This window comes from Natator depressus, chromosome 2 (genome assembly GCF_965152275.1).
Source record: "Natator depressus isolate rNatDep1 chromosome 2, rNatDep2.hap1, whole genome shotgun sequence".
NCBI lineage: Eukaryota > Metazoa > Chordata > Testudines > Cheloniidae > Natator > Natator depressus.
In genome coordinates this window covers 248,888,075-248,914,531 of record NC_134235.1, presented here as the reverse complement: position 1 = coordinate 248,914,531, position 26,457 = coordinate 248,888,075, and the positions used below count along the sequence as shown (strand labels likewise).

At 42.1% G+C, this 26,457-nt stretch overlaps 1 protein-coding gene across 8 annotated transcripts in view; it reads right to left on the bottom strand.

The window, feature by feature from the left end:
• Positions 1-26,457, bottom strand: part of PRKAG2 (protein kinase AMP-activated non-catalytic subunit gamma 2) — a 383,197-nt gene that overhangs the window by 73,176 nt on the left and 283,564 nt on the right. The window lies entirely within an intron of this gene.

Here is a 26,457-nt window from a genome sequence, read left to right as displayed (position 1 = left end):
AATGGGGCTTCCAGGTACCACCACAGTACAAGTAATTACCTCTTGCAGCTAAGGGAAGGTCTACACTATGAGGCTAAGTCGACCAAAGTTACGCAACTCCAGGTACGTGAATAACGTAGCCAGAGGCAATGTACCTTAGGCTGACTTGTTGCAGTGTCTACACTGCGCTGGGTTGATGGGAGAAACTCTTCAACAGAATGAGAAGCATAAGAGGAGTACCAACGTCAATGGGAGAATGATCGGTGGTCGATTTAGCGGGTCTTCACTAGACCTGCTGAAAATTGACCCCCAGTGGATCGACTGCAGTGTGTCAACCCCCCTGGTAAATGGAGAGAAGCTGTAAGTAAGGCTATGCTTTTTTATATTTAGACTGAATTCTAGTGTTTCAGTTCAACTTTAGTTCGTGGTTCCAGAAAACCCTGAAAGCAGGAAGCTCTACTGCATGAGGAACATTTTCCACGTTTGATTAAAGCTTTCAAAAGTTAGTTTAATCACAAAGAGATCATTCAGTAGCTATAGGTACACAACTGTTGTAGTGAGCATCCGTGACCTTCAAGAGCAGCTTGTTAAGGCTGCCAACTAAAAAAAAAACTCACTTTCCATAAACATTTCAATGATGTAAAGAATCCTCCTGGTGGGCCTTACACAAATATTTGTGTAACTGACATTAACTAAATCAATTATAACAATTTGACTTCAGATTTGAAGCCAGTTTTTCCCCTCTCCTTGCTACTGAAAGCCTAAAATGAATCTACTCAGTGGTCTAGCTAGTAGTTAATAGGAAATGGGGACAGGAGTCAAGTTAAAAACTCTCCCTATTCCTACTCCACCAGTCTGGGAAAGTGGACAGCATTTGTAAAGTCTTGTAAATAGCAACAGATTTGGGATGTCAGGGCTGGGCAATAGGTCAGGGGGAAGTCAGCACACTTCATACCAGTCCCCTCTATAAATCTGGAGGGTATTAAATCAGAGAGTCTTCACTTGAGCACTTAGATTTAGCCAATGTTGCAGAGTCACCCAAAGAAAACTACCCCAAGATAAATCAGAACTGAAACAATCTAAGGCTTTATGGGTTAAAAAGAAGCCCTCAATTACACTCTGAAACAGACTGGAAGCCGACGCAGATGTAACATGTTTTCTGTGAGAAGCACAGATAAGCAGTATTGCCAACCCCAAATGTTCAAAAATCATGAGATTTTTGTAAAAATAATAGATCTGGTCTTCTTATTTACCTTCTGCTCGTTAAGCCTTTAGGGTTCACTGGGGTCACGTTTTGAAGATTTCTCCACAGCCACAAAGGCTAGAAACTTACTTTTCTTAAAAAATAAAGGCTGAACTAATCACATACCTACTTGACTCCAGGAGCTGGGGCTTTAAGGAAAACAATAATTATCATGAGTCTCATGATAAAATCCTGAGAGTTGGCAACACCGGGTAAGTATGTGTGCGATTGAATTCTGCATCACAAGTAGTCTGCAAGTGGCTTTGATATGGATCCCAGGTAGAATACATTGCAATACTTCAATCTAGAAAGGTGACCCCTCCCGCCCCGTAAAAAAAAACAAAAAAACCCCCCAAAAAAACCAACGCAACACAACTGACAGAGTCCAAAACCTACTGTAGGTGGTTTCAACACACCAGACACATGCAAGAGAACAATGACAGAATCCAGCACCGTATTCAGATCCTATACATTACTGTAATTATCTTTGTACTGTAATTATTTTTGTACAAGGTGGGTCTTGTAAGGTATTTGAAAAAAAAAAAAAAAAAAAAAAAACCCAAAACCTCAATTTGCTGGTCAGTATCATCCTGATAAAATATGCATGGCAATCTTAACAACATCACACAGGGAAACCTTAATAAATGTTCCAAGCCTCACAGACCTGCCCAAAGAAAAGCTAGCAAACAGGTCTGTCCTAAACAAAGAAGTGTGTGCTCTGCTTAATTTGAATTTAAGCTGTAAATAGTCATCAAGCAGTAAGGGAAGACAAAGGAAGTTCAAACAGGTGGGAAAAACAAACAGCAAGGAACATCTTTCCACATAGACTCTGCCTCCTACTGCTCAGCTGGAAATGTTTTTCAAGGAGACTGAAACTATATAAAGGAGGGACAGACAGCTCAAGGGTCCCCTCTCTTTCCCCCTGCCCATTGCATTCACTGCACCGGCAGGGACAAAAGGAAGCAGTCATCGGACTTTGGGGGAGGGTTCCTGACCCAAGAGTTTGGTCAGTAATCTGTTGGAGATTGTGATAAGAAATTTTGCTTGAATCTAATAGTTCGTTAAGTTAGGCATTAGTAAACTTACATTTTTCTTGTAAACATTTCCAACTTTTATGCCTCATTATTTGTACTAACTTAAAATCTTTGTGATTAATAAACTTGTTTTACTGTCTTATCTAATCCAGTGTGTTAAATTTAAGTGTCTGAATAACTATTTCAGATAATAAACTGGCATTTCCCTTAAAGGAAAATGGACTTAAGATATTTGTACTGTCTAGGAGAGGGCTGGGCAGTACAGGACATACATTTCTAGGGGAAATCTGGGTCTGGGAGCATGTTGTGGGTTACCCAGAAGTATAACCAAGGCTGGTGAGTGTACCCCAAGTGTGGCCGGCAGGCTACAGTTACACACTAATGCTCAGGGTATGGCTTGCATGCTGGAAGGTGCCCAGGTGGGAGCTACTTCAGCAAGGCATTGTAAGGCATCCAAGGTTGCAGGACAGGGGTAACCCAGCCCCCCTGGTCTGGACTGTGCCCTAGTCTGCCAACCACATATTCAAAAGCAGAAGCAGGAGGCTATTCCTCAGAGGCTGCAAACTTCAATAATAATGCAGGGAAATTCTCTCAGACAGGGGACAGACATTTTCCATTTCCTCCCACCTATTCAGGTAGAGCCTCAAGTCAGACAGCTTTAGTTTACCCAATGCTAGAACTTGGTTTGGTGTTGAAAGAGTCAAATCAATCAGTCCATACAATTAAACCCAAGCTCTGAGTTTAACAGTTTTATTTCTAACTCAAATGATTATGAGTTACTAAATTGATATGTTTGCGGAGTGTGACAATGCATGCTGTACACAAATGGAAAAACCTGAGTGAAGTGTCTAAGCAGAAGGCGCTAAATTAGGGAAGTACAAGATTAGAGATAATATAGCACCAGTCTTTTAAAAAGGTCTTTTTGATCCTCATCTAGTAAGAATTCGGTCCTTAGTAAAATAATGTAATAAATTCTACAGATTAAGTTTTACATAATAAAATTGAACTCTGATTGCAACCCCACATTTTGAGAATCATAACGTGTGGACTCTGGAGTGGCTATAGGATGAATGCAGTCAGAATATTGTGACAAAGTTCCTGCTCTACCTTGGTGGGTCTTGCGCTTATTGGAGGATTTACTCGCCTTGGAGCTTCACGGCAGCCCTCAGCTTGACTGTTTTTTTGAATTCACAGTCCAGGCCGATGACTCCTGTGTCTGACCAGGAGTTGGGAGGATTTGGGGGGAACCCGGGCCCGCCCTCTACTCTGGGTTCCAGCCCAGGGCCCTGTGGAATGCAGCTGTCTAGAGTGCCTCCTGGAACAGCTGTGCGACAGCTACAACTCCCTGGGTTACTTCCCCATGGCCTCCTCCCAACACTTTCTTTATCCTCAACATAGGACCTTCCTCCTGGTGTTTGATAATGTTTGTACACCTCAGTCCTCCAACAGTCCGCGTTCTCACTCTCAGCTCCTAGTGCCTCTTGCTCCCAACTCCTCACATGCACACCACAAACTGAAGTGAGCTCCTTTTTAAAACCCAGGTGCCCTGATTAGTCTGCCTTAATTGTCTCCAGAAGGTTCTTGATTGTTTTGGAACCTTCCCTGTTACCTTACCAGGGAAAAGGGACCTACTTAACCTGGGGCTAATATATCTGCCTTCTATTACTCTCCTATAGCCATCTGGTCAAACCCTGTTAAGATATGAACATGAGAGAGAAAGAAAGTTGTCAGACACCTCTAGCATTTTATGGGCTGGTATTTTGAACTACAATAGCCAATGTCCACTAGGCTCCTCTTTCTCTAGAAAGGTGTCTCCCTTCATAAACTAATCACCTTCAATGACCAGAATCTCAGGGATTGTCAACATACAAATTAGCACTAGTTTAGTTAAATTAAGTGAGTCTAAGTCCCTGTGAGGGCACTTGCTTTTAAGAACAGCTTATTTCAGTTTATCTTAAAAACCATGTACCAAATTAACGTAAGCTCAACGGTGTTAACCCAAAATAAGCATACATTTGGTCTTTGGCACTAGTTTAATGTCACACTTTTAGTTAAACTGGTGCATCTCTATTTAAACAAGCCCTAAGTGATCTGGATCTTAGCAATACTACTCCAAAACTGTCCAACATCCACAGTAGGGATAGAACTGTGGGAGTGCTGGGTCTCCTCTCTTTCCCCACACCCTTCCAAAGCTGCCCATGAAATCACTAAATATTAAGTGTGCTCTTTTTCAGCTTTTCAGTGGGGAAACAGCTTGGTGAAGAGTGAGTATTTGAGAGACTGGCAGCAAAAACAGATTGTCCCACTAAGGAACAGAGCATCTGGGTCTTGCAACCTTCTCCCTTGTAAGATTTTCTGTAAAAGTAGTAAGATCACTATAAGCAGCTTCAAGTTGCCACAAACTGCTTTATGGAGAGGCAGAGATGAAACTGGAACTCCAGAACAGCAGAAGTGCATGTGAAGGCACCAAAAATTTCATAATCTCAACTGGCCAGCTGATCTGGAAGCTGGTAAGAAATGGTCTGCCTTCCCAGCTTTTGTCTGAGGAAAATGACAAGATATACAGAAAAATATTCCAGAGAGGATGTAGGAGTGATAGTGCACTGTGATATTAGAATGAATGAAGTTGATGAATTTGAAGAAATTTAGAGAACAGAAATGTAGTTAGAGGGAAGTTGGATTGCCTTGTAAGCAAAAAGGTAAAGCAACTACAGTAGAACCCTGTCAATATGCACTATTATATGGTAGGCTCATTGTGAACTACCAAATATTGCAAGGTAATAGGCAAGGAGTCAAAAGCCAAATATTGTCCATTTATTGTAATGTTTAGTTTTATATTCAATCACAGTAGTAAAAACAATTTTGTAAAAGTCATAACAAGACTTTACTATAGCATTTTGATATTGAATTTTTGTCCAGATTTAGAATCAGACCAGAATTAGCGTTTTCCAGGCTGCAGACTGAAAGATAAATTCTACCATCGCTCTGCCAAGGTTTGTACTTTGTCTTTCTTAGAACAAGTTGAACATAAAGGCCAGGAAACTTTTGCCAGTATGGGTAATGTTGGTTAAGACTGTCATTTTATGCTAGGAGGGTTTTCTGGTGCAGCTATTCTGGCAAACCTTTTCTAATAGCTTAAGGAGGGATAAAAAGCATTTGTTCTGCAAAAGTAGGTTCTGTAATATTAATCATTCAAGTCTTCATCTCACGGCACTCAGAATTTAGCCATTCACGGACTTTCAACTGCATCTCATCCTTCTTACCTAAATAACCAAGCTTACCACTCATCTTTGAGGACTGGCTACAAATAGGGCATAATTACTGAAGAGGTGTACATGTATTCATACTTCTCTCTGAAATGAATGCGCTGTTTCTCTGACTTCAGAAAGGTCCAATTAGTTCTGTCATTTATAACTACTTATTAGAGCATATTCTGATTTTAGAATAGGATAGCTGCTTTTAGTTCTCTATGATGTTTTACAGAATCTTCATTCCCCCGACACACTTTTTTTTTAAGTATATATAAAGTCTCTACTTGCTCTTTTAAGTCAGTATTTCAAATACTGTCTATTCTCTCAAAAAATACAAACCAATACCACAACACACCCACCTTCTACTAGGAAGTACAACAGGATAGGTTAAGTGTATCAGCTGATGCTAAAGCAAGTTAGCAATAGTGGTGCGGTTTTTAAGTGCTGCCTAAAAATACAGTTTTCTGTAGACCATGCCAAGTTTTTCCCTAGACTTTTACTCCATCTATTTTTTTCTGCCTCCCAGTGCTGACTGTTCTTCCTTTCATCTTCTGTTCTTCAAAATCTCAGTTTAATATCCATTTTGTTCTTTCCTTGCCTCACTCATTTTGCACAAACCTTTGAGACAGCATCATTCAGTGCATAGGGCACCTGATTGACAGTAATGACACTGGTGTTGTATACAAGACTGCTACTGACCTGTCGTGACTTTGAACAATTTGCTGCAGATCTGTACAATGATATAAAGGCAAGAGATCTGTAGTTCTCCCAGAACTAGGCAATACAAAAGACATACAATACAAACTCTACTAAACCTGTTTCACACACTGTTTCATGTGTTTTTCTCTTTTCTCTCTCCCCCCACCTCCTTTGAAGCTCTCAGAGTTTGTGTAACAAGTTCCCAAAGTCAAGAGGCCAACTGTGTACATACGCCATTTTAGTGATCATGCTACAGAGGGAGTAGATTTGCCCTCATAAGTCTGGCAGCACAATTTGTAAAGTGAGACATTTGCACCTATTCTTTTTCACTAGCTATTTTTTCAAGATGAGTTCAAAATAATTTGGATATTAAATATTGATATTATGGCAGCACTTAGAGACCAACCATCTCGGGGCCTCATTGAGTTAGGTGCTGTACAAACATACAGAAGATGACAGACCCAAAGAGTTTATGATCTAAGGCCCTGCCCACACAGACACAAACGGTGTATTTTTCAATTGCACCAACTCCAATCTAGGTTATAACACAACAGCAACAGTTCAAGTGATCTTAAAAGGGTGTGAAGAAGGCAGTGATAGAGGGGATGTGCGTGCACGTACCGCTTTTCAATAGTGTTAAAACAGCTTGACCGAAGAGTACCTTTTTCTCCAAATAAGCAGGTCCAAAAACCCCCACAAGGCAACCCCAACGCCCAAAAAATCCCCCACAACAACAAACACGTCAGGGTGAGGTAGACAAGATAAGTAAAAACAAAAGACGTTTAACTTAAGACTCACGACAGAATTTTTTTTTTTTTAATGTATTTGACTAATGGCAGAGAATAGTCTGGTGAACAGTTTTAGGGAAGGCACTCCCCCCAAAAGGGGCAGCATGGGAGAAGGCAGGACACTGAGGTGGTATCAAGGCTGGTATCACTGGTGGAACACAGGGGATAGGGGAAATATGGGAGGGAAACATGAAAGGACACAAGAAAGGAGATTATAGTTTTGAGGCTAGGATTTAGTCTGGATATCACAGCTGAACAATTGGTAGCTTATTCCCCATTGAAACATTCCATGCATCTTCTGTACACTCGTGCTACTAGTCAAGGGTATATAAAGGGTGGAGGGGTATATAAAGGGTATATAAAGGTATATAAAGGGTGGATGCCCCAACACGCCTCAGTTCCTTCACACCTGAAGCATGTATTACCTTTCACTCTCATGTTGAAGAAAAGAATGAGTTGTGGAATGGATACGCAACACATCTTAAATCAGCAACTGTCACTAGACGGGTACATAACCATTTTCTTTGAGTGCCTGCACATATCCATTCTATTTCAGGTGATTCACAAGCAGTTCCAGAAGGAGGGTACTGGAGTCTACCTGATCAAAGAGTACAAACAGCACTTGCCAAAATTTAACATAATCTTTTGAGGCTTGAGAGAGAGCATAATGAGTGGTGAAGATAAACAGGCAACCAAGCTGGAGAGCTACAAATTCCTCCGATGGTTATCTGACCTAAGAAATCAGCCAGTACTGCATGTGGTCTTGCTAAAACTCTTGGAAACAGTGAAACCTTAACAATATAACAAACTGATACAGGAAGATATCCAGAAGGAGATATTCTGAGGGGAGACTGGCTGACCCCTCATCCTGTGAGCAAAGGAGACAAACATCACTCCTGAGGGAATTGTGCGCCACTGCACATAATTCATGTATCCCACAGAATTTTAATTTTTTCCTGCAGAAAATACATTCATCCCAAGAAGTGCTGCAGTTCTGCCTTTCAGCCACCAGAAGCTGCTGTGGCATCAGAACGCCTGCAGCATGAACACAGCTGGCTGTTCTGGCATCACAGCGGCCCCTGGTGGGTAAAAGGCAGAACTGCAGCACCTCTGGGGCAGAATGGAATTTTCTGTGAGGAAAAAATTGTGTGTGTGTGTGTGTGTGTGTGTGTGCGCGCGTGCGCACAGAATTCTCCCAGGAGTAGTTGTTCATCACGGTACCCATGGAGCCAGGTTAGGACAGACAGAATGGGGCACACAGGGCTACTGGAGGCAGGGAGGGGTCAGAGACAGGGGTTCAGAATGGCTAGTGGGATGGGGGAGACTGGGACGGGGGCTCAGAAACTTGTGGGGTGACAGCACTGAGCCAGGGGCTGAATGCGAGTGGGGGGGGTGCAAGGCTACAAATGGAAGAAGGAGGGGAGCTACAGAGACCCATGGAGATGGGAGGTGCAGGGATATGGGCACATATGCCTGACAATGGGAGAGGCTTGGGGTCAGCCAGGGTCTGCATGTGGGAGGCTCCCCAACAATCCTGCTCCTGCCTCCCCCCCACCCAAAAAATCCCAACCAAAAAAAAAAAACAAAAAAAACCCCTGTTCCATACTTCTCCCACCCACACCCAACAACCTTCCAGGTTCACTCCAGGCTCCTTCCCTCTCCCTCAGCTCCTCTGTTACCCAACTCCCCCAAGCCTTTGCACTGCTTCCGACAGGTGCAGAAAATACAGTTCTGTAATATAAATTAATTACTCAAAGTTCTGTATTAATATACCTAGTAAGGAATCTAGTTGTTAAAAAAAACCAACCCAAAATATTTTTTCTCTGTATTGTTACAGACATACTTGCTGACAGATATTTTGAAACAAATTACCACAATAATTAAAACTGGCAAGATAATATTGTGTTATTTTGACAAATACAATATGCAGAATTTTAAAATATTGTGTGCAGAATTTTTTGGTGCAGAATTCCCCTAGGAATAAATTGTGGAGACATGCTAAACAGTTTAGTCCTGTCCAGGTTAAATGAACATCCAAACATCCCTATGAACATCCTAAGTATGGAGTTTCTCCTCAGCTTTCCAAAACATTGTCATAAAAGAGGTTGGTAAGTGCATAGGTTGATTCACATGGAAATCTGACACCACTTTAGTAAGAAATTTAGGGTGTGGAGAGAGTAGCTTTAACTTTGTACCACACTATAAGGAGGGTCAGCAACTAAAGCTGAAAGTATAGCTACCCTCAGGGCTGAAGTAATTACTACCAGGAATGCTACATTCGTTGAGAGATTAAAAAGGGAGCGCATAACTATAGGCTCAATAAGGGGTTCCATAGAAGCTGATCAAATCTAAATTTGGTTTTATGTTGGGGTAGGATCCTTTATAGGTGTGATGAGTCTGTCAATCCTTTCAAGAATCTAACGGTCATAGGTATAGGGGAAAAAAACAAGTCTTCCGCTGGAGAACAGGGGGCAAGATCTGGCACCTCCCTGATTGTTCAAACAGAACATAGCAGCAGTTTTGTTCATGACTACCTATACCATACACTCTCTGAGGTGGGGAAGAAATACTGGACAGGCCAGATACTCAGTGTTCTCAAACAAGAGAGATCCTGATCTGACCAGAGTCTGAGTTTGGAGGTCCCCTAAATGAGCTCCCTATCTGAGAAATGAATCATCTCTGACAAGAGTCATTGAGGACAGAGTTGAGAAGGAAGGGAAGCGGCAGTGGGTCTGCCCTACTCTATACTCCAGGGGGAATTGTGTGCCAAAAAACTAAAAATTCTGCACACAATATTTTAAAATTCTGCATATTTTATTTGTCAAAACAACACAATATCATCACACCAGTTGCAATTATTTTGGTAATTTATTTCAAAATATCTGTCAGCATGTATGGCTGTAACAACACAGACAACAAAAAAGATTTCGCAACTAGAGTAGAGAGTTAAAGAAATCCCTATAACAACTTAATTCCTGTTTCTCTGTTATGCTTTTGTTGGGTGCCTCAGTCTGGGTTTGTCAGATGTGCCAGCTGAGCACACCTTGGGGGGGACTCTGATTCTCTGATTTCAGACACCCACAAATCCCTCCTTCCCACAGCCCGGCCACGGGGCACCCCCTCCCAGCCCATACACCCCACCTTTTCCTCTCCTGAGCCCAGTAACAGGACACACACCCCAGCCCAGACACCCGCAATCCCTCCTCCCCAGAGCACAGCCACAGGGCATCCCCAGCCCAGACACCTGGACCCCCTACCTCCCCCAGAGCTCATTGATCCAGAGAGAGGAATAGCCTGATGCTGGGTCTTGGGCTTGTACAGGGTTTCCTGCACACCATCTCCTTCCTTCAGTATGTGCTGAGAACCGCAGTGCCCAGAACCCTCCAAGTCCCCCTGCCCTCCAAGCAGTGTCCTGTATTTGCATGCTGGAGAGCTGGGCAATGCTGGGTCCAGCAGCCCCCAATGGTGGCCAGCAGCTCTGCAGCACCAATTCTGCAGGGAAAAGTAAATTCTGCATTGCTCAGTGGCACACAATTCCCCCAGGAGTACTATACGCCCTCGGATGGAAGTGCAAGAATTTATAGTGCACAGGTGCAGACCTGCAGACATTGCTCTCAAAAATCTCCAATCAAAAGTGCACAGGCCTACACACACCTAATGTGGAACACCCAAAGGTTTATTTTCCCAAGTTTTTCTCATATACATTCCTCTATATCAGCTGGGGTGTTAAGTAAAATATCAAATAAGGAGGGGGAATCAGGAGACATTGAACCAGTTTTAATGTCTCCTCCTGCACAATCAGTTTCCTCCTCAGTTTGTTGCTTTGTGAAAAAGCCACTCAGCAACAGGAAAAATAAGACATTTAAGAATAGGAAAATTATTGTACAGCTATTAAAAACTTGCAAGGGGATACCAGTGTCAGTTTATTACCTGAAATTACTTTTGACTCTTGAAAAAGTAGTCACTTTTTAAAGTTATGTGCTCAACTTAAGGGGGCACTCATTTTAGGTATAAAATGGGTTAATTAAGGGTAGCATGGGCAACCTTTAGTTTTCCTTGGCTTTTGATGGTTCAAGTTATGTCTCAATAATTGTTTAGTATAGTTTTTTAATTTTATATTTAAAATTTAGTGAGGGACACTGAAGATATTTGTCACCATAATCTTATGGCTGCCCAAGTTCCTCAATTACTAGCTTTCATAAAAGAATTAAAAATATATTTCATACTATAGTTGTGTGCTGACACTTGGCATCAGTACTGGAGTGTGACAATCATTAATGCAGTCACACTATGTGAGATGGGACTGAAAAGGGAGCTGATGCGCAGCTTAAGAAATCTGCATTTCAGAGCTAATCATAATAACCATACAATATCTTGTCCAGGCACCAAAAACAAAACCAAAAACAAACTAATTTGCTCTGATTAAGTTAGAAGCCTTTTTCAAACTGAAGAGTAGAGTAATGGGAAGGAAATACGGAATTTCCAGATTTAAAATACTGTTTCTGGCCTGGGATAAAAGTTAGGAGGAAGTAGTTTTACCCACTCGTTAGTCAAGCAGAAAATGCCTAGGAACAGCTCAGTGGATTGGCAATGAGTAGGTCATTGATCTTAAGGATTTTCTACAGTGCCCATCGCTGTGTTAGATAATCAGCTCTAAATCACCAGTTCAAATCCTGCATTTTTGGGAAACTGCATTACTGTAGTTTTGTGAATAGAGCTTGAACTTCAATTGCCAGGGTTATTAACCTAATGTTTTCTACAAACAGATTTCACATCCACCTATTAAAGAACTCAAATAACCAATACATCTAAATTTTCCCCTACCAGAAAGCCCCATGACTTTCTCCAAGTCTAATTATCCCAAACAATGAAAATCTAGGTTTAAAAAGGTGCCTCTCAGAGAAATGCTACTCAAGACTGACAGATGAAGGTCTTTAAATACAAGACTTCCAAAAATGGTGTTAAGTTTCTGTATATTAATATTAGAAGCCACTATTCTGGTGGACTGGGCTCAATGAAGATTTAAGATCAATGAATGCTTGCTGAAGTGCAAACTAGCCTCAAAGCCTTGTCTACATGAGACAGTTGCACTGTTTTAACTAACAGTGTTATTTAGAACGGATTTATTTCAATGACTGCAAAAAGAAAAGGAGTACTTGTGGCACCTTAGAGACTAACAAATTTATGTGAGCATAAGCTTTCGTGAGCTACAGCTCACTTCGTCAGATGCATGCAGTGGAAAATATAGTCGGGAGATTTTATATACACAGAGAACATGAAACAATGGGTGTTACCATACACACTGTAAGGAGAGTAATCAGGTAAGGTGAGCTATTACCAGCAGGAGAGCTGTGGGGGGGAAGAAACCTTTTGTAGTGATAATCAAGGTGGGCCATTTCCAGCAGTTGACAAGAACATCTGAGGAACAGTGTAAGGGGCGGGGAGGGAATAAACATGGGGAAATAGTTTTACTTTGTGTAATGACACATCCACTCCCAGTCTTTATTCAAGCCTAAGTTAATTGTATCCAGTTTGCAAATTAATTCCAATTCAGCAGTCTCTCGTTGGAGTCTGTTTCTGAAGTTTTTTTTGTTGAAGAAGAATTGCCACTTTTAGGTCTGTAATCGAGTGACCAAAGAGATTGAAGTGTTCTCTGACTGGTTTTTGAATGTTATAATTCTGGACATCTGATTTGTGTCCATTTATTCTTTTACGTAGAGACTGTCCAGTTTGGCCAATGTACATGGCAGAGGGACATTGCTGGCACATATCACACTAGTAGATGTGCAGGTGAACAAGCCTCTGATAGTGTGGCTGATGTGTTAGGCCCTATGATGGTGTCCCCTGAATAGATATGTGGACACGGTTGGCAACGGGCTTTGTTGCAAGGATAGGTTCCTGGGTTAGTGGTTCTGTTGTGTGGTGTATGGTTGCTGGTGAGTATTCGCTTCAGGTTGGGGGGCTGTCTGTAGGCAAGGACTGGCTTGTCTCCCAAGATCTGTGAGAGTGATAGGTCATCCTTTAGGATAGGCTGTAGATCCTTGATGATGCGTTGGAGAGGTTTTAGTTGGGGGCTGAAGGTGATGGCTAGTGGCGTTCTGTTATTTTCTTTGTTGGGCCTGTCCTGTAGTAGGTAACTTCTGGGTAGTCTTCTGGCTCTGTCAATCTGTTTCTTCACTTCAGCAGATGGGTATTGTAGTTGTAAGAATGCTTGATAGAGAGCTTGTAGGTGTTTCGTCTCTGTCTGAGGGGATGGAGCAAATGCGGTTGTATCTACAGCCAAGCTCTATGACGATGAATCATGTGATGTGGTCTGGATGAAAGCTGGAGGCATGTAGGTAGGAATAGCGGTCAGTAGGTTTCCGGTATAGGGTGATGTTTATGTGACCATCGCTTATTAGGACCGTAGTGTCCAGGAAGTGCATCTCTTGGGTGGACTGGTCCAGGCTGAGGTTGATGGTGGGATGGAAATTGTTGAAATCATGGTGGAACTCAAAGGCTTCTTTTCCATGGGTCCAGATGATGAAGATGTCATCAATGTAGTGCAAGTAGGGGCATTTGGGGACGAGAGCTGAGGAAGCGTTGTTCTAAGTCAGCCATAAAAATGTTGGCATATTGTGGGGCCATGCGGGTACCCATAACAGTGCCGCTGATTTGAAGGTATACATTGTCCCCAAATGTGAAACAGTTATGGGTGAGGACAAAGTCACAAAGTTCAGCCAACAGGTTTGCCTTGACATTATTGGGGATACTGTTCCTGACGGCTTGTAGTCCATCTTTGTGTGGAATGTTGGTGTAGAGGGCTTCTACATCCATAGTGGCCAGGATGGCGTTTTCAGGAAGATCACCAATGGCTTGTAGTTTCCTCAGGAAGTCAGTGGTGTCTCGAAGATAGCTGGGAGTGCTGGTAGTGTAGGGCCTGAGGAGGGAGTCTACATAGCCAGACAATCCTGCTGTCAGGGTGCCAATGCCTGAGATGATGGGGCGCCCAGGATTTCCAGGTTTATGGATCTTGGGTAGCAGATAGAATACCCCAGGTCGGGGTTCCAGGGGTGTGTCTGTGCAGATTTGTTCTTGTGCAAATCCTGTAGTTTCTTTTGGTAACCCTCAGTGGGCTCAGAGGGTAATGGCTTGTAGAAAGTGGTGTTGGAGAGCTGCCGAGCAGCCTCTTGTTCATATTCCGACCTATTCAGGATGATGACAGCACCTCCTTGTCAGCCTTTTTGATTATGATGTCAGAGTTGCTTCTGAGGCTGTGGATGGCATTGTGTTCTGCACGGCTGAGGTTATGGGGCAAGTGATGCTGCTTTTCCACAATTTCAGTCCGTGCACATCGGCGGAAGCACTCTCTGTAGAAGTCCAGTCTGTTGTTTCGACCTTCAGGAGGAATCCACCTAGAATCCTTCTTTTTGTAGTTTTGGTAAGAAGGTCCCTGTGGGTTAGTATGTCGTTCAGAGGTGTGTTGGAAATATTCCTTGAGACGTTGAAAATAGGATTCTAGGTCACCACAGAACTGTATCATGTTCGTGGGGGTGGAGGGACAGAAGGAGAGGCCCCGAGATAGCTCAGCAGAAGAATCTGTCCCAAGAGTATAGTTGGATAGATTAACAATATTGCTGGGTTGGTTAAGGGAACCACTCCTGTGGCCCCTTGTGGCATGTAGTAGTTTAGATAGTTTAGTGTCCTTTTTCTTTCGTAGAGAAGCAAAGTGTGTGTTGTAAATGGCTTGTCTAGTTTTTGTAAAGTCCAGTCACGAGGAAGTTTGTGTGGAAGGTTGTTTTTTTTAATAAGAGTATCCAGTTTTGACAGCTCATTCTTAATCTTTCCCTGTTTGCTGTAGAGGATGTTGATCAGGTGGTTCCGCAGTTTCTTTGAGAGCGTGTGGCACAAGCTGTCAGCATCGTCTGTGTGGTATGTAGATTGTAATGGATTTTTTACCTTCAGTCCTTTTGGTATGATGTCCATCTGTTTGCATTTGGAAAGGAAGATGATGTCTGTCTGTATCTGTATGAGTTTTTTCATGAAGTTGATAGATTTCCACTCCATGCGGCTAAATTCAGTGCCTTGCATAATGACAGGTTTCAGAGTAGCAGCCGTGTTAGTCTGTATTCGCAAAAAGAAAAGGAGTACTTGTGGCACCTTAGAGACTAACAAATTTATTTGAGCATAAGCTTTCGTGAGCTACACCTCACTTCATCGGATGCATACTGTGGAAAATACAGTGGGGAGATTTATATACATAGAGAACATGTGAACACTTCAATCTCTTTGGTCACTTGATTACAGACCTAGAAGTGGCAATTCTTCAACAACAAAAAAAAACAAAAACAAAAAACTTCAAAAACAGACTCCAATGAGAGACTGCTGAATTGGAATTAATTTGCAAACTGGATACAATTAACTTAGGCTTGAATAAAGACTGGGAGTGGATGGGTCATTACACAAAGTAAAACTATTTCCCCATGTTTATCCCCCCCCCAGTTCCTCAGACGTTCTTGCCAACTGCTGGAAATGGCCCACCTTGATTATCACTATGAAAGGGTCCCCCCCCGGTAATAGCTCACCTTACCTGATCACTCTCCTGACAGTGTGTATGGTAACACCCATTGTTTCATGTTCTCTGTGTATATAAATCTGCCCACTGTATTTTCCACTGAATGCATCTGATGAAGTAAGAGGTAGCTCACGAAAGCTTATGCTCACATAAATTTGTTAGTCGCTAAGGTGCCACAAGTACTTCTTTTCTTTTTGTGGATACAGACTAACACGGCTGCTATTTTGAAACCTTTAAACTACTGGAAATTCTTTTATAGATAGGCACCTATTTTGGTTTAGACTAGACTGAGGTCCGCTAGGACAGTGGTTTTCAAACTGTGGGTCACGACTCAGTACTGGGTCGCAGAATGTAAGGTACTGGGTCACGACAGTTCTGGTCAGCACCGCCCACCAGGCAGTTAAAAGTCCCGTCAGCAGTGCTGCCCGGCTAAGGCAGGCTAGTCCCTACCTGTTCAGACACCGTGCTGTGCCCTGGAAGCGGCCAGCAGGTCTGGCTTGTAGACTGGGGCACGCATGGGGCTCCACACTCCCATTAGCCAGGGTGGCATGGAGCCGCCTTCAGACCTCCGCCTAGGAGCTGGACCTGCTGCTGACTGCTTCCAGAGCACAGTGCAGTCCGCAGTGCCGGGACAGGTTGGAAGTTTGCCTCTGCACCCTACCTCTGCACCACTGACCGGGAGCCACCAGAGGTAAGCCCATGCCCCAACCCCCTGGCCCAGCACTGAAGCCTCCCTCCAAAACCGGGAGCCCCTTCCTGTACCCTAAACCCCTCATCCTCTACCCCACCCTAAAGCCTGCACCCCCAGCCCAGAGCCCTTACCCCCTCCCGCACCCCAACCCCCTGCTCCTGCCCAGAGCCCCCTCCCACACCCTGAACCTCTCATTCATGGCCCCACCCTGTAGTCCTCACCCCAACCCTCTGCCCCAGCCCTGAGCCCCTTCCACACCCCAAACCCCTCATCCCCAGCTCCATTGGGTTGCAGATATCAACAATTTTCTTCAACTGGGTCACCAGAAAAAAAAAAGTTTGAAAACCACTGTGCTAGGAGACCATTTACACTAGCCCAAAATGAGCCACTCTAACTAAAGTGTGACTTTTTAAAGTGATTTCATTAAACCAATGGGAATCCCTGTGTAGACATTCTTATTTTGGTTTAACCAATGCAGCTCTCTCATGTAGGCAAGCGCTCACGAAGACGGACAAGAAGTGTCCTATCCTTAATGGAACAAGGAAAGTCAGTCTTAAAATGTAAGCTGAAAGGGTGTTTTATTTTGCTTCCTCCCCACTGCACCCCTCGCTTCTTTATGTACAACAAGCTCCTGAAAGGTTTTTGTATTGTTTTAAAGAAAGATTTTTAATCTTAATGATACAAGGAATGTCAAATTTGATCATCTCTGGTTTTGCTGGCGAACTTGGGGATTCTAGAGATGTTTATGTTCTCTGACACTCTTAACTGAAGGGACAGTGTTGAGTTATTAACAAAGATATGCTTTGTTCTCAAGTGCTGATTTGGCACAGAGAATTAATAAAACAAATGTTTAAGCCAGCATTTAAAAATTTTCTTATCTCAACTGTTCAACTTCCAGGATCAAGATATCTTAATTTCACTAGTTCTCTCCACTTACCACATAGTCTTCCAGAGTAGAAGAGTCATTAATTTCTGATGTTAAGGGAGAAGAATGGGAAGTTTTCAGGCCTTCTTTGTACATCATACAGAACAACTGGCACAGGCCTATTTCTCCCCCCCTTTGTGGGTTACCTTTAACACGCACAAAGTTCTGTCTAGACATGGACTTTCAAAAAGGCCATTAGATAGTATTAAGTAGAAACAAAGACATTTCTGTCTAAAAATTTACCTTCTATTATTACTTGTAACATTTAAACTTAATCTTTCAGTGGAATTAGCATACATATTTCTACATTTTTCCCGACTTTGTGCATGACAGCGTTTTCTGTCTAGTCACTATCACTGTTTCTCCATGTATACAGCATTTCTCTTGCAGTTTGAGAGTCTTTCACACAGAAAAGAAAGATATTTTAATGACAGTGAAGTGTTGTGTAATTTGTATATTTTTACAGGCATAACACTTAATAGGATGACCCAGAGGCAGGGTAAAACGCAAAGCTACCTTTAAATAACTTTACAAACAAACTCCAGTTAGCTTCAAGTGCCCCTTTAAACACAGCAAGGGAGGAGAACCTATAGTAGCATAGTGAGATATGATCACTAAAGCTTTTATTCTGGGTATTTTTTTGTGAAGTCGGACTCCAGGATTTCATTAATCTATTCTCTATGTGACTGAAGAAAACCAGTTGAATCCCTCAGAGTATGTCTCCCTAGGCATTGCTATCCTACTTTTACCTTAAAGTCATACTATTCCAGCAGCAGACGGGGGCGGGGGACAAGGATAAATGTAAAGAGAAAGTTCAATAAAAAAAAAAAAATCTAATGTTGCAAATTTGCTTGGCAACTCAAATCTCTCCTTGCCTTCTTTCTTTCTTCTTCATCAGTGCAAACTTAGCAACAGCACAGGCTGATCGGATGCAGACCGAAAAGCATAGGTCAAGGGAATGATGGTAATACTAAAATTCTGCTGTTTTGATGGGTGTTTCAACAGCGTCAGGGGTAATGAGTCATAGTACACAGAAATCAGGGTAACACGGACCTCATTTAAATGGTGCATGTAAGGAAAGTTATTTTGTCTTTAAACAGACTTATTTACAGTTGCAAGCCTGCACAAAAGAAAATTGCCCTTGGCCAGATTTAGAGGTGATATTTAAAGGTAGCACAAATTAAACTCCCATAGACCCAAATAATCCCTGTTACTCCTGGGGGAATTCTGCACCACTGCATACGCCCAGAATTCATGTCCCCCCCTAGAATTTTTTTCCCTGCAGAAAATACATTATGCCAGAGAGGTGTGAAAGGCCTAACTGCAGCACATCAGGGGCTGCTGTAGCACCAGAACAGCAGGCTGCCAGTCCCAGTTGGGAGCAGCCAGCCACAGAGAGGGGAGCAGGAGAAGGAGCTGCGTTCCTCACAGCACCCTGCCCATGGGGCCAGGTGAAGAGGCATGGGAAATGGGGGGGGGGGGGAACAGCATGGGGCACATGGGGTGCTGGGGGGGGGGCGGCGGCACAGGTCAAAGTTCAGAATGTCTAGCTGGGGGGCGGGCAGACCGGAGCGGGGGTTGAATGGGATTGGGGTGCAGGGACACATAGGGATGGGGAGGGGGTAGTAGAGTGGGGGTGCAGGGACACATGGGGATGGGGCAGATGTGTCTGACAGAGAGGCTAGGGGTCAGCCAGCATCTGCATGGAGGAGGCTCCCCAACTCCCTAATAATACCTCCCCCCCACCCAAAAAAACCCCAAACTTGTTCCATATTTCTCCCAGTCACACCCAACAACACTTCAGGTTATCTCCCAGGGTCCTTCCCAGCAATTACTTCCCTCTCCCTCAGCTCCTCCATTATCCCAGACTCCTCCAAACCTTTGCACTGCTTCCGTGGGGTGCAGGAACTTTGTTTCTGTATTGTAGATTCAATGAATTATTACTCAGAGTTCTGTACTAATATGCCTAGTAAGGAATCTATTTGTCAAAAAACATTTTTTCCTGAATCTTTGTTGTCTGTATTGTTACAGACATACTTACTGAAAGGTATTTTGAAATAAATTACCAAAATAACTGAAACTGGCATGATTATATTGTGTTATTTTGACAAATATAATGCAGAATTTTAGACTATTGTGTGCAGAATTTTTAATTTTTTGGCACAGAATTCCTCCAGGAGTACACTGTGCAAAGAAGTCTAAGTCCATGTACCAAGAATTGAAGGGGGTGGGACGAATCCGCAAAGGAACATTTCTGCATTTAGTTTCTACTGTATTATTCAACCTTAAATCCCAAAATCAAATGCTAAACTTTTAAAGAGACGAGACCCAGGTCTTGTCTACACTGGGAAAGAGGCATCATATTAGGAGATGTTTAACACGAGTTACAGATACTGTAGAGGACACGTTTACAAATGTTAGCTGCCGTTCTCCCAGCACCTACCCTCTGAAAATTCAAGGTGGTTTTTTTTGGCATAGGATCCTTCCACATTAAAGAGTCCTTTCTCAACAAATATCCCTAACAAAACGCCCCACTCACAAGCGTCAACCTCCACCACATCCTCCTGCTCCAAGTGTTTAGTCGATAGATCCTCTCTCCGGTGGCCTCTGAAGCTCAATGGACCTGAGCTGGTTTGGACCAGTGGAGGGTGAGGAAAGGAGTTTGGTTTCAAAGCTGAGGGCCCTCTGCAGAGAACTGTCAACCCCTGCAATTCCCCCCCCGCAAAGTCTTAAAATCAAGGGACATCCATCTTGAAGTGTCTATGCAGATCACAACTGCAGCAGTATGGCAGAGAGAGGGAATCCCTCAAGTAGACAGATCCAACGCTATCAGAGCTTTGTAAGTGAAAAAAAACAACATCTTAAAGTCAGCCCAGTGACCATGGATGGATAGTGCAAATCAAGCACCACAGGCACTGTGAGCTCCTACCAGGAAACACTACTTACCAAAGAGGCAGGTGTTTTCTGTGCCACTTTAAGCTTTCTGATTGATCTGAAGTGAAGTCCCACAGAGAGTGCATTAAAGTAATCCCCAGTTTTAAGGTAACAAAAGCACAAATCACTAGTCTACACTGGATTAACTCATGATTTTCCAATTTTTTTTAAAAATGATTATGTTGTCCAAAATGCATCAGAGCAATTTTAAAACTCAAGGGAGTTTGTGTGAGAAGTACAGGTGGGGCCCAATAGCACTTCCTTTTAAGGTTGCCCAACACTTCCCATTATAAAGCAGTTTTCAGCTGCTTATAATGTTGCCAAGCTAACCATTTGGGCTGAAGTTTTCTATACTGGATGCAAGGCTGTTTTTTTGTTGTTGTTGGTTTGTTGGGGGGGGGGGGGGGGATTTCAGCCAAAATTGTTCAGCTGCTTCCAAAAATAAGGCTAGGGCAAGAGAGATCATATTTTTCCACATATTAAAAAAAAAATAAATAAAAAAATTAAAAAAAATCTAACAGCTTCACTGAGAATCTCTGGCACCCCAGAGAAGGGTCTTGAAATTTGGCAGGTGGCTGGTTGCCTGTGTGTCAGCCTGTGGAAGTCAGCCCAAATTTGGCAGAGTTGTAAACCTCTGAAAAACTAATTTGCATATGCACTGTAGAGATTTTACAAGAGTGTTGTAGTTAGATTCCCTAAAGATTCCATCTGCACTAGGCATGCTCCAGCCTGGGGCTAAGAAGGACTTTCTCTGCAAAGGAAGAAGGGACAGAGACAGATCTGATAAGATGGGTTGTAGAGGCAGAGAGATTGGGACATGAGCTGAGGGAGGGAGGAAAGGCAAGAGGCAGGCCTTCTGTCTTATTCACAGCACAGCATGGAAGGTACTCAATGAGCCACTCTTCAATATTTTGTTTGATCCTCACTGTTCAGCATGTGGCCATGCCTTCTTTACAGCATACTATTCAAACCCTTCTCTGAAGGCAAAATTATTAATTTCCTCATGGGCTTTTCTGGGGTGTTCATCAAGTATTGGAGTGCTTCATTAACATTAATTAATATATCTTATCAACCCCTCATCTCATAGCAGTGTTGTACTTATCCCCATTTTACAGATGGTGAGCTGAGACAAATTAAGATCAAAAGTATCCACTAATTTTGGGTGCCCAACCTGAGGCACTTGGGACCTAATTTTTCAGAGAACGTAACTTTATATAGCACTTTGTATGCTCAAAGCACAATTCTTACTGACTTCAACTGCTGCTGTGAGTTCTCAGCACTTCTGCAAATCAGATCCCAGAACACCATAAAATGAGGAACATCCAATTGGTGACCACCTCTGAAAGGGTGATTGAAGGGACTTGCCTGGCATAACATAGCAACTACCTTGATACTGCCACAGAGAATCCAATTCCCCAGGGTAGCACATTCAACTACCTTAATTATGAGACCTTCCTTTCTCTTTCATAATCCCCTGCCTCCCTATCTACCAACTTCTGCAACAAATGAAGCAGGGGCCCTTCAGATAGATTCCATCACTATACAACCCCGATGCATCCTCAGAGCAGGTCTATCCTGTGCACTGAATGAGTCAGGAGTCTGGGGGGCGGGGGAGGAGAACAGTATGATCATGGAATTAGAGAGTATATCATAATACATACACACAAGGAGGCCAAATTAAGGTTGCACAGGCAACTGTAACTCTGCCTTTTCCAAACTTTTGAATGCTTGACTATCTTAATGTAGTTTTGTGCAATGAGTCAATAACCTATAATATTCATTTTGTTGCCACCTTTCCTATAACAGTATTACAGCCTCCCCCAACAACTGAAGTGGGTTATTACAACATGAGCCAAGTTAAAGCATTATGAGCAGAGACGTGAAAAAGGGATGACAGTTAGTGGTGAAAGGTTAACAGACAGATTTAAGGAAGAACTTGTGGGAGAGGAGAGGTTGTTTGGCATACTACAGGTTGTATGTAGGAGGCTACTCCATGCATAGGAAACACCATGAAAGAGATATAGTCACAGAAAATAGACAAGAGGGTGTCATCAAAAGGGAAGAAGAAATTGGGAGAATATAGTGCAAGAGGTGGGTGTGTAGGAAAGGAAACAGGAGATACAGCTGGGCAACACTGAGCAGATTTGGTGGGAAGATTAGAAATGCAGATTGTATAGTGCCAACTCTTTAGACACACATAAAACCTCCTAAAAACTTAAGTGTCAGGGTCTAAAAGGTTTAATATTGATCCACAATAATCAGTAATGGACAAGCTCAGTGATCCTACAGCAGTTGCAAGCATTACCATACAACAAACATGGGTTCAACTTCTAAATCTGGGCACTCACTTCCTAGGCTAGAAGTGCTGTGGACAAAGCATATTTAGCTCCTGGGCCATGTATTGTTCTGCAGAAACCCTGTTGGACAGTCTAGAAAGAGAATCCCTTCCACCTTGTTGGAATGGAAGGCCAGTCACTGTAACACTGTGTTGATCTGGACTCGATAGCAATATTGTTCTGTCTAAGCTTAGAGCCTAGTTATAAGATTAAAAACCACGATTCCAGTGTTCATTCTGGGCTGCACAAGTGCATCATGAGCATTCACTGTAGTGTTGAAGTACAGACAAAGCTCCATGTCAGCACAAAAGCTTTTTTTTTTTTTTTTTAAAGTGAATCTGAAGCAGTCAGTGAAAGACACCTGAACATACTAAAGATGTAATAGTTCAAAGGAGAAAGTTGAAAGAGACCTGACCCGAAGTAGGAAGAGTTAACCCAAGATTTTCTTTAAATGGCTCTTTTTTGCCACCATATAGGCCAAGAGATCTATTGAAATTAGTTTTGAAAATGTAAATATATTATGCCTATATTTTCAAGGATGACTAATGATTTTGAATGCCGAACCTAAGACACCTTAAAAGGGCCAGATTGTTCAAAGGTGGGTGTCCAGCACTTTCTAAGAAGGCAGGGCCTTCTTTAACTTTCTCAAATTGGGTGCCAAAAAACAAAACTAAAAACACACTCATTACCTTTGAAAATTTAGACCTTATTAGACTTTTCTGATAAGAATCACCCTGTTGGCTTAAGGTGACTACTGACAGTTAGCCCTGAGTTTCTTCTCCCTCACTATACCCTTCCATTATGGTCTTCCTTCCACCACACCTTTAGTATGAGCCCCACATGACAAAAATTTGTTCCTAGCCTTTAATCTGGGATGAGATAGCCTGGAAAAAACAACTGCAGCTTTTTGTATACTCAGTGCTGCCACTTTATTTTCTTTAAATTGTGCTGGTGGATAAGATGGTAAAGAGATGGCCGTGAGCCAACACTGCAGCAGAACCAGTTACCCAAGGTACAGTTACAATGCTGAACCAACCAAATTACTACAGCTGACAGGTATATGGTTGATATCTGTGTTGTAAATACTGAAACTAAGGTAACTTCTGTAGCCTAACGGAATTTTAGAGACGGGGGGGTGAAGAAAATTCAGATTAGATTAGTGTCATGGTATTGTTTCAACCAATAATGCTAACAATTATTTTAAAAGGAAAAAAAAATCTAGAGCTCAGACATTTCCATCTGTAACAAAATGAAGCTACCCACTGACTCAAAATGTGGTGGTAAAAATCTGAAGTTTTTCTGTTAAATACACAAAAACAAATTCCTTCTACTAGCTCTTCCCCAGCCTCCTCCCTCCCCTGCCTTTGCAAAAAAACAAAAAAAACCCAGACTTACTATTGCTTGACACTGATCCCATACAGAAAGCAGTTGAGGAGCAGTGTATTTATTCTTTTCTTTTTGAGCAGCTATGCAATCCATGATCTGTCCTGAAGTTTCACAAGTCAACCCAAAACTGTGTGTGAAACAAACCAAGGAATCCACTTTGATGTAACAGCAGGTGTGTGTGTGTTTATTATTAGGTACACGCACACATCAGCTTTGTTACTGTCAGAAATGTGACAAGGAACTGGTTGTCCCTGCCTCCCAAAAAAGTAACAGTATGAAAGATAAGAAAACCTACTTCAGTGGTCTCATTTCCAATCCCTGCTAGAAGGACACTGATCTTAACTAGTTAAAAATATTTTAATTCAACGTCCATTTTCTGAGAGAGAAATCAGCATTTAAACAGCATGTCCTAAGCTTTCTAGTAAACAACTCTTTTATTAATAATTAAAAGTTTCTTTGTTCTCTTACTGATGTTTAGAAGGGTCTTTTGGGCAAATCCAAGCAAACTAAACATATTTTGGCCCACCTCTTTCTTCCTCTCCTTCCCTTCTATGTATATATTGATGTGCTGGCTATTGTGTTTAAGCTCCAGTGCAGCTAATACTAGTAAACACTCTCTTGAAAAGACTGAGTAAGAGCATTCAATACAAGAATTATGGCATCATTCTATTGCAAAAGACAGGATCTGCAACTGACCAACAAAGTGAAACAATAAAGAGAGTCCAGTCAAATGTCCAAAGTGAACAAGCGAGGGGGGGCGGGAGTAGAGCAGGGGAAGAGAGTAGGGAGAAGGAAGAACAAACATTTCTCTCTCAGGGATAGGTATCTTATGTGTTAATTGTAACACTAGTAGGTACAAAATTTTCCAGATACAAGTGTGATGTTTTTGAGTCTGTGTCCTGTCCATTTTACTTACAGACCATCCCTTCCGAGAAACCAGATTCTGCAAAGCAACATACCATCCCATGAGACACAATGCAGTTAAAAGAAAGGTTTGTATTCTAAGCAGCATTTCACTTCCCCCCACCCTTCAGTTTAAACAATTAATTAGTTTCAAATAATGTGAATTAATTTCCTTTAAATTAAAATGCCAGTTAAATTCTCTCTCATTTGTGTAGGCTTTCAAGAGAATCACAAGCCAGATCCATTCTGGAATAAGACTATTTTGAGGCCTTGTTTTTGATGGTTACTTTCTATTAAACATTCTGTTCCAAAGGAACTGTTGCATAATTTGATATACCAGATAGTTACCTGTTGGTGGACATACTGTTGGGGAAGCTAGCCATATGTGAAACACAAAGCTAGATCAATCAATAATAGCAGCTAGAAAACAAGTTTTTAATTAAAACACGTCATTTTATAGATCATTATAGAGAGAGGGCTTGAAATGTGACAAGACAGAACCCCAGATATGATAAAACTGCATCCACAGCGTGAAATCTAATCACATTCTTGAAGGCCTTTTGTTTCTGAACCACCTTACCACTCAGTACGTCTCATCTACCAAATAACCAGAAAATTTTCTCTCCTCCCTTCCCTAACATTAGCACAACTTCAATCATAGCAACAAGAGCAAGACTGAGGTCAAAAATATATGCACTGTGAACATTTCCATCTGCATCCCACTGTCTTTGGGCTTCTCTACGTATTGACTTCACATATGAAGACATATTGTGACAATGAAATAAGTTTTGCTCTAACGTATGGGCTGTTAGTTTTATCAAAATTTTCTCCACTGAACATACCCCTATTTTATGTAAGTAGCATTCTTAATGCCCATGTTTTGATCACTATCCTTCACTATCACTATCCTTCCAGCCAAATGCTAGACAGATTCCCTACGAAGACAGCAAATGCCTCTGATTGGGGCCAGGGTTTGCTATTAAGTGTACTGTCCACCAATGGAGGAACATGCTGCCTCTGACAAATTCCAAAACCCATATACAACAAATTAAAACAAAGCAAAACTCTCAAACTTAAGTACCAACTCAAAAGAACAGCCACATACCTAACTTCAGTTTGATGGAGGAAAAATAACATTCCAAGAAATACCACAATAGAACAGAAGTTTGCAAATAGTGAGAATGATTGAATTCATATCTTATAATCTGACATGTGCACTGGAAAATAAATTATTCTATCACAGTAATCTGTACTATCTTGTGTAAATGAGTTTTTGTTTAGACCGGACATCCACCTCAAGATATTATGATATACTATTAAAAAGAAAAGGAGTACTTGTGGCACCTTAGAGACTAACAAATTTATTAGAGCATAAGCTTTCGTGAGCCACAGCTCACTTCATCGGAAACTACTACATGCCACAAGGGGCCACAACAGTGGTTCCCTTAACCCACCTAGCCATATTGTTAATCTATCCAACTATACTCTTATCCCAGCAGAAGAATCTGTCCTTGTTACTCTGACTACTATTAAAGTAGACAGTAAACAAACAAAGGTGATTTATTTACATTTCCCCAAAACTGAATGTTTGTAGCAGATCAATAAGACAAGTTTAGGACAGACTCTGCATGTCATGGTTTAACTCTCCAACCTGAAGATAAGAGGAAGTCAATCAAGTACATGAAAGGTACAGATCTGGTCAGAAATTATTGATATTAAATTGGGGAAGGATAG